The following is a 9,359-nucleotide window of genomic DNA, read 5'->3' as shown; positions in this document are numbered from 1 at the left end:
ATCACATATTTTGGTCTATTTATTTTATTTGTTTTTGTATTTTAGCCTATATGTATTTCAGTTGTAAGACACATTTCCATCAAATTGGATTGGATAATTTTAACTTCAATGAAGTAGCCTATTATTATTCATGAAATTTACTAAAATAGAACTAATATAACTTGAATAATTAGCGTCATGAGCACTTTTCAGGAAATTGTATTAAGTAATTCCAATTTAAACTATTATCACTTATGCATTAAATCAAAGATGATCATTTATGAAATTGATTCAGATAAACTGAATGAAAATGTATGCAATTTGTGCTCATAATGCCAGTGCATTTCAAATATAGTTGCGCCTAAATGACTAAATTTCCATCAAACTGAAATAATTACACTATACTGTACATCATCTGGTTACATAGATCCAGCAGTCAAACAGGTCAAGCAATTTTATTCTTTAACTGTTTCAGTCTACTTGATATTAAACCAAACACATCTGTGTTGGTTCTATTTTCTAATAGGCCTATATTTTCTTGAAACAGTGTTAATTTGTATACAATTAACAAAAATGTTTATTCTTAATAGCCTACGGAAGAGGGTCCATATTCATTTCTTTGAGTGCATTTTTGCTTTCATTCCTCACATAGCTTTGCCTTTGTGCCTCATATTCCCTTGAATGGGACTTTGCAACAGAAACTTCAAAGAATATATGGGGGGTGTCAGGAATGAGGATAGCCTGCAGTTTTTTTTTATTTCTCATCTCTCTCTCTCTCTCTCTCTCTCTCTCTCTCTCTCTCTGTCTCTCTTTCTATCTGTGTGTGTGTGTGTGTGTGTGTGTCTACATGCTGTATTCATGTACATTTCATGTTTTAGCTACTTTGACACATCCTCCAGGTAGTTGGAGACAGTGCTGAATTCCTTAGAGTCTTTGGGGATGTGACAAATATGGCAGCAAGCCACAACTAGTCAACAAGCATTGCATATCTCAGAGACTGAATCAACTGCTAAATGTAAACCTGACAAGTTCAGGCTTGAAGAATTCACGAAAAGGTACAAATGCACACTTCTCTCTCTGTCTCTCTCTCTCTCTCTGTGTCGTCATCTCTAGCTGTCCCTCTAACTTGCCACAGGGGAGGAATTCTCCAATGGACACACCTGGTGTCAAACAGGGATGGTGGGGGGTTGTAGGCTGGTTGCTGCACGCCCACAATGAGATCTGCAATGGATAGTGAGTAAACAGGATGAAATACGGCTTGTTTGCAATTGTTGTTAATAATAACTTTGTACTTCAGTGTGTCAAGAGAGATAAGCCAACAACTCTTTAAACTGAGTTTTCACTGGCAATGAATGGAACTACGACCATGGATATGGTAATCAGTGCCAGGAGAGAGGACAACATCCCCTCTCCGCCTCTCCGCGATGCTGATTATTGGCATTCCGTCTTCTTCTCTTCCATCTTTGAGTGAAAGGCGTGATGAGGCCACCCTGCGTACCCTCACCAACATACTCAAGGATAGCTCATCCCCCCTGCATGGTTTTCTGCTTGCAGCCTCAACACCCACTTACTTGGCGCAGGGAATACGTAGTGCCCACGAGTAGAACCAAAAGACATGAACTCTCCTTTATTCCTCGTGCTCTTAAATTGTTTTTTAAATGAGCTATTTAAATGACCTATTTATTTTAGGGTTTATGTTCTTCATTTCATGCTTCTGTTTATGATGTTGATCGCTGTAATGTCTGACACATTTCAGGATTCACTGTTTAAAAACTGTGTTTTTATGCTGTTGTACCCTGCCTTGTCAAACTTTAATAAATGAAACTGAACTGAAAAGTCACATAGCCACACTCTGGGAAAGTGAGGTTTGGTGGGTCGAAGGGTCTTTAAGCCCTCAACGCTGTCTTACAGACGAGGGGTAGCACCAGGGATAACTTGCAAATGCTTGGCTGCTGAGGAAATAGACCCTTTTCACAAATATGGCTGCCGTTCTTCGGCAGGGTATAGATCGGTTCTCACCATTGCCAGCAATGTTAAAAAGCAAACTTTCTGTTTCTGTTGTCAGATGACTGCGCAACTATAAAAAAAGTGATTTGATTGAGGGTCACAAAATGCTAACAGTACAGAAATTGTCGTCTGACAACAGAAACAGAAATATATGTCAATGACATATATACTATACAGTTTTTGTATAATTTCAAAGTGTACTTTGTAAGTAAAATAAAACACACTATGCTAACATTACATGCGCTATATTTGCAGGGCTCTAAATTGCGACCAAAATGGTCGCATATGCAACTGTTTTTTTAAGAAATGTGAGTTCATATTTTACTTGGTTACACATTAGTGCAACTGGGGGCTTGGCTTGTCTGTAGTCTCCTGTTCCCTTTATAAAGACCCAAAGGCACCTGCTGGTGGCTGTTTTCCTGGTTCCTCCCCACCAGATACATGGCAAACTGAACAGCTGAGTTAAAGCTGATATCCAGTCAAAGTTGGGTCCAGATGCCCATTACTGTAGAGCACCTGGTGTATGCCCTGAAATGCAAGGGTTTGACTTTAGAGCAACAAAACAAAATGGACCAGCTGCACTGGTGGAGTGGTGTCTTCATGGCGCATGAGGAAGACACTTCACATTTGTAGCCTCACATTTGTAGCCTCAAACATTATTTTGAAGCGGGTTTCTTCAAGTTTCTTAATAGAGAAAGTTTCTTAAGGAAAATTACATGTAAAGATTGGTTGATTACTGTATATTGTTTGCAGGTAGCATGGTTGCTGTGCCTGTTTGTTAGCAGCATGGTTGCTGGTATATTTACTCTTTACAGTGTTGATATGTTGGATTATTGATACAATTTGGTTTCTGATCTGCTGAGCGGGTTGTCTCAAGCCAGCAGAATCAGCTGTCCCTTTATATTATTTATTGATTTGTAAAACAAGTCACTGACTCATTGCATCATCTTTGAATAAATTGTTTAAAAGACATACGGTGAGACAAAGTGTATAATTTTTTTTTTAATGAGACTATCGACTCTTGCAAATGGTATATAAAATAATTCAACATATATATATACACACTACATACACACACACACACAATATATAGAAAAGATTCATACTATACCGAATTACCTAATCTATTTATACTAGAGGTATGCTCATAACCTGAGCTAGTACCAGTGAGAGATAAGAGATGGAATAAAAAATCTTAAACATGACAAAGAAAATAATAAACTTTCTACACATTCATAATCTTTGGAGGTGTCAAAGTTCCCCTATCACTTAGACCTGTTTGCATTTGTATAGCCTACAGCATTATCATTTACATGTGAAAGGCCACCCCAGAGTCTGGGGGCTGGGGGATCAACAGCCAAGTTACTGGGCATGTAAAACTGCCAGAAATTCACACTCAACGGCAATCCCTGGCAGTTACCTGTGACAGAGAGGAGCAAATTCCTGTGAACGTCGTTAACCTGAACTTCCACAGCAATACACAGAGTCGCTTACTGACGATTATACCTCTTTTCATGCAGTGGCAGTTCTTCTAATGTCCGCTACAGGCTGGCTCCAAGTTCAAGTTCAAGTTCAAGTTCAAGTTTGTTTATTTATATAGCCCTTTATCACAAGCATGTCTCAGAGGACTTTACGGAGAATGAGCCTAGCTAGATCTAACTAAACAAAATCAGTGGTGAACAGAAAGATATAGGACAAGCATAGCGAAAAGCACAAGGTAGACAAGAGCAGATTTTAGCAAGACAAACAATCTACCTTTTCTGCATAGCCTAACCTACCCAGCACCCCCAGCCTTAAGGCCCTGACACACCAAACCGACTTCAAAGAACCAGCGGCGACAAAGGCCGACTGTTGCGTCGCCTCACGTCGCCTGCGTCTGGTCCAAAAAGTTGCACTTGAACACACCGCAAAGACTACACCCGACGGCCAACTAGCACGTACGTTCTGCGCCTGCGTGAGGGGAAATAACTCTCCATACCATATGTCTGATAAGAAGTTGCAAATGGCACTGGCGTTGTCAGCCCTTGCTCTTTTGGTTGTGGAAGAAGAAAGGAAGAGGCGGAGGCGAAAAATAAGGAGAAACCGCACTAAATGGGTGAAATCATGAATAACGTTACTCCAGCGACAGGCTCAAGGGGCTTTCCCGAACCTGTGTCGAGAGCTGGAGATAAATGAAACCTCCGATTTTAAAAATTTCGCTCGGCTCTTTCCTGTTCAGTTCCACATGTTGAAGGAATTTATCAGTCCAATCATCCAGAGGCAAAACACGAACTACCAATCAGAGTGATCTCTCTCACCGACGGCTCCGACGCCGACGCCGATTCAACATGCTCAATCGGCCGAAAAGACGCCGACAGGGTCCGACTAGTGCCGACGGTGCGAGACACACCGCAAAAACTAGGGACGCAGACGCTTACCGACAGCCCGACATTGGCCGACGGCCGACCGTCGGCCTGGTGTGTCAGGGCCTTTAGACCCTAAATGCACACAAGGAAAAACTCCTTCACATCATTTGAAGTACAACACGATTTTGTGTAATTCTTTTTTCATACCAATCTTTGCTGATGAATTGTGCTCTGGAAACTGATAAATAATGCCTTATCTGTTTACCTATGTGGTCATATCTGTAAACAACCCTCAATAGAACAGTTACTTAAAGAGGTGATACAAGATTAAGTCGATCTTGATATATGATGGAGGATATATTTGCATTTCATTGTTACATAAAACCACAGTTTACAAAATTTGGCAGTGCACACACATATTGCATTAGCTTGCATAACATTAAGGTGACATTTTAACTGTCTCTGTGGAAAACATTATCAGTTTTTTATGGATGTCATTGTTCTCCCAAAGATCAACAAAGTTCCTTCAGTCTGCAGGTAAAAATTCCTCAAATGTGACACAGATCTGATTTTTTTTAATGGCAGTGTGAACAGCAAAAATCACATTGAATCTGACATTTCCAATTCTGATTTGGGCCTTTTTTAAATGTGGTATTAGATTCCGATACATATCTGATTGTGTCAAAGTGACCGCAGTCTGAACAGTCAGATCAGAATTGAAAGACAAATGTGAACAGTCCAACAAAAAAATAAGATCTGAGCATCAAATCAGAATTGTGCATTCAGGCTTCAAGTTCAAGTTTCAAGTTTGTTTATTTATATAGCCCTTTATCACAAGCATGTCTCAGAGGACTTTACAGAGAATGAGCCTAGCTAGATCTAACTAAACAAAATCAGTGCTGAACAGAAAGATATAGGACAAGCATAGCGAAAAGCACAAGGTAGACAAGAGGAGATTTTAGCAAGACAAACAATCTACCTATTCTGCATAGCCTAACCTACCCGGCACCCCCAACCCTAAATGCACACAAGGAAAAACTCCCAAGAAAAACCTAGTAGGAAAAACTTGGAAGAAACATTGGGCGGGCTGAGGCAGAGAGGGATCCCCCTCCGGGACGGCTTAGCGTGCAATAGGTGCCGGGCAAAACAATGACAGAATCATGGGCAACAACAATGACAGGAGAAAACAGAGAGAGACAAAAAGAAAGAGGCAGCATGTGGCGATGAGTAGGGGCTGAGGTCAGCGCTAAAAATTCAGAGAGACGAGGGCAGCAGTCGTAATTCAGCGTCCAGGTGGGCTTGCAGTGTAAACGAAGCCGACCCACCTTCACCTGAAACTTCCTCCTTGGCTTGACAACTCCATAATCAAATAGCACATCTTCCCATTGATGAAACATGAGTCATGTTCTTTTTAGGCTGTCTTATGCAATGTCACTTAATATGGCTGTCTGCTCCCATTGACCTTATTCACATTCGGGTAGACCGGTCATACTGGGCTCTCAGTTCAGTTATTTTGCGTGCCCTCACCTCGGACTGCTGTGGATAGGCTTGCTCAAATGATTGGTGCTTTGTTTCAAAGTGGGGCTTTACATTGCCACTTTTTATTACTGCCACGGTTTCAGAACATATGAGACAGACTGGTTTAGAACTTGTTGCGGGGAGAATGAAGGCATATTGGTCTGTCCATTCATCCTTGAAAGCATGATTTTCTGCATCTACTTTTCTTATTTTGGAGCAAGACATGCTGTCATCTCTCTCTATGTAGCTTTCGTCTCTCTCTCGCTCTCTGTGAGTTCAGTGAAGTAGACGCATGTGATTGGTCTGTGACCTCCTAGCTCCACTGAGCGATTACCGTATGAGCTGAAATAGCTGCGCCTAGGTCTATAGTTGCACCCGTGGAAAAAAACGCTCTGTCAATCTTATTAATTCTCATTTATTGATCAGAATGGATCACGGTCCGGACAGAACCGTCACTGAGTCCGGATCCGGCCCAGAGTCCGCCAGTTAGTGATGCCTGACCTTGGGTATGTAAGCAGGGTTAGGATGCAAGGTCACCTTGACATCACCCTCCCAAAATTTGATGCAGGCATCACTAACTGATAAAGCTGAGTAGAAAAGCTGTTTTTAAAGACAGTAGCTTTAAACTAATGCCTCCTATGGGTTCAAATGGTGCTTCTGTCAAGGCAGAAAGGACCACTGCTAAATCCCAGCTAGACATAAGACACTGACTCGCAGGCCTACATCTACGTGCCCCCTTGAGGAAACGTTAAGCCAGTACATGGTTCCCAGGATTATCACCATCAGTGCCCACATGGCAGGCCGAGATAGCGGCCAAATACACCTTAAGCGTTGATGGGGAGAGACCTTTATCAAACAACTCCTGTAGAAATAACCATATGGTTCCAATGGAGCATTGAAATGGATCATGTGAATGCTTTCTACACCATCTCTCAAATACAGCCCATTTATATGTATATAGAGACCTAGTAGAAGGAGCTCTCGCACTCTGAACAGTAGCTATTACGGAGAGTGGGATTCCTTATTTTTCCAGCCTCTGCCTCTCAGGGGCCAGACCCATAGTTTCCATTTGTTTGGCTGTGGGTGCCAAATTGTGCCCACGGCCTGAGATAACATGTCTCTGCGTACAGGTATCTCCCATGGGTGGCCTGACACCATTGATATTATGTCCGAAAAACAAATCTGGCTGTGCCAGTAGGGGGCCACTAAGGTTAGTGACACACCCTGTCCAGAACTGACGGGATCATTGAGATTGGGGGAAATGCATATAGGTGCAAGTCTGGCCAACGGTGAGCTAAAGCGTCCACTCCTAAGGGAGGGTCGTCTTGGTGAATGGAAAACCACAACGGGCAGTGCGTCAAGCTTCGTGAGGCGAAGAGATCTACGTCTGCCTGACCGAACTTCTCCCAAATCTGGTCCACTATCTCTGGGTGCAGGCGCCACTCTGTTGGAGTGATTCATCTTCCCAGGTAGGTGCACTGCTCTCAGCGTAAGCAGGTGAGAGCGCGCCCCTAACAGTGATGTGATGTGCCAGGTTGTGTATCGCCGTCGAGCAAAGGCCGGCCCTGGTGATTGATATAAGCCAGGGCAGTGCAGTTGTCTGTCCTGATGAGGACATGGGAGCCTCTGATGATAGGTGCTTTAGAGCTAGGAAAATCACATATAGTTCACATTTATGTGGAGGCGGATCTGTGTACCCCTCCACAGACCACTCGCCATCTTGCCCTCCATCCCCGTTTTGAGGCATCTGTTGTGATGATGAAGTCAATGGAGGATGGGGCCCAGAGGGACGCCCTCCGAGAGCAGTAGATGATCCCTCCATGGGCTAGAGCTTGCCAACACACCTGAGATACACAAATCCAGCGCACTATGGCCCGCCTGCGATGAGCTGAGGAACCACCTATGAACAGGCCTCATATGCAGTAGACCCAATGGTACTACAGCAGCTGCTACCATGAGGCTTAGGAGCTTCTGGCAAGGGGGACCTGTACTCTCACCCCTGGTTGGAACCTCTCCACACAGGCACGGAGTGAAGCCAGGCGTGTGTATGTTAGCCTTGATGGGAGTCTATCTCTAAGCCTAGGAAGGCGGTCAGTTTTCTTTTCCCCCACTAACTAGACCCAAATCTGTTAAATGGTCTTTGCTAACTCCTGTGACTCTAACATTATTATGCAGTCAGTGCATGGAGTGCGCATGGGCGAGCAGTGTGGTGAAAAGATCATCCTAGTATTCTGTCTTGTATTAATTTTAGGGCTGTCAAACGATTAATTTTCTTAATCGCGATTAATCTCTGAATTTCAATAGTTAATCGCATGTTTACAATTCCATTATTTTGCATTTCAAAACAGTTTTTAAGTCCATATTAACAATGTAAAGCAATTCTTACCAGAGTGTCTTGATTGGGAATCAAATGAACACAACACTTCTTAGATGTAGTTTCATCCACAGGTCTGTGGTGATTCGCACATTCTAAAATAGTGCTTTGCCGGCTTTGGCGAAACGGTTGCCCGCTAGTCTGATTAACGTTAGCACCTGTATGTTTGGCTCGTAGGTGGTAGCTCAAACTCGAAGTACTTCGGTGATATTGAAATTCCATTTGACACAAGATGCATATTACTTTTGATTTGCCAACTGAGCCGTCTGGGAGTCTTTTAAAGTGAAACGAGCCATTCAAATCCCAGTGGTGTCGTTGTTTTTATCCATCACCGCGATGTGAATTACACAGGCAACTACACAGCCAGCAGGATGCAGCAGCAATCCATGGCGCTTGATTAGCCAACTAAGGGTGTGTAGAAGGGATAACATGTGATTAACAAGCGATTAAAAAAAAAAAACGCGTTATACATCACGTTAACGCTGACAGCCCTAATTAATTTCCAAAAAAAAAGAAAGAAAAAAAGAAATCGGCTCTTAGACGGGAGCCGGCTCCCATCGTTCACTTAAAGGAGCCGGGTCATAGAGCCGACTCGTTCATGACCGACACATCACTAGCTCATTGTATGTTTCGTCCCCGGCCGAAGAGCTGGCCATGGGCTCATGTTGCTCTGCATGCCGTGGCAAGGCAGAGTTATCGTATTCATATTTTTGTTTTTGTGAGATAGGGGTTGCAATACAGCCGATATCTTTATTGATTTTATTTGAGGTGAAATGTTTATGTGAGACTGGGGCTGGGAAACAGGCACCGTCTTTATTGACATTTTGCACACTGGGGACACAGTAGGGCAAATTACATGCTTCATTTTTATTACAGACACAGTTGGGGTACTTGACTCGCTGACACACATGGCATGGGAGAGAGACCTACCGGCTGAGAGACCGAGAGAGTTAGAGGAGGAAAAACAAACATCTTTTTTGTCTGGGGGCCCTCCGGTAAAAACACTGTCTCTCTCTCCCCGATTTTGTTCGGTTTGAGAGCGCACATCAGAACGGAGTTGTAGGAGAAGGCTCTCTTTAAAGTAGCACGCCATTCAGGAGTGCTGCATCTGTCTTCCTATCTGCTGCCCACGTTGA

The sequence above is a fragment of the Centroberyx gerrardi genome, chromosome 6, assembly GCF_048128805.1.
Source record: "Centroberyx gerrardi isolate f3 chromosome 6, fCenGer3.hap1.cur.20231027, whole genome shotgun sequence".
In the NCBI taxonomy this organism is placed as follows: domain Eukaryota; kingdom Metazoa; phylum Chordata; class Actinopteri; order Beryciformes; family Berycidae; genus Centroberyx; species Centroberyx gerrardi.
This window is presented reverse-complemented; position numbering follows the sequence as displayed.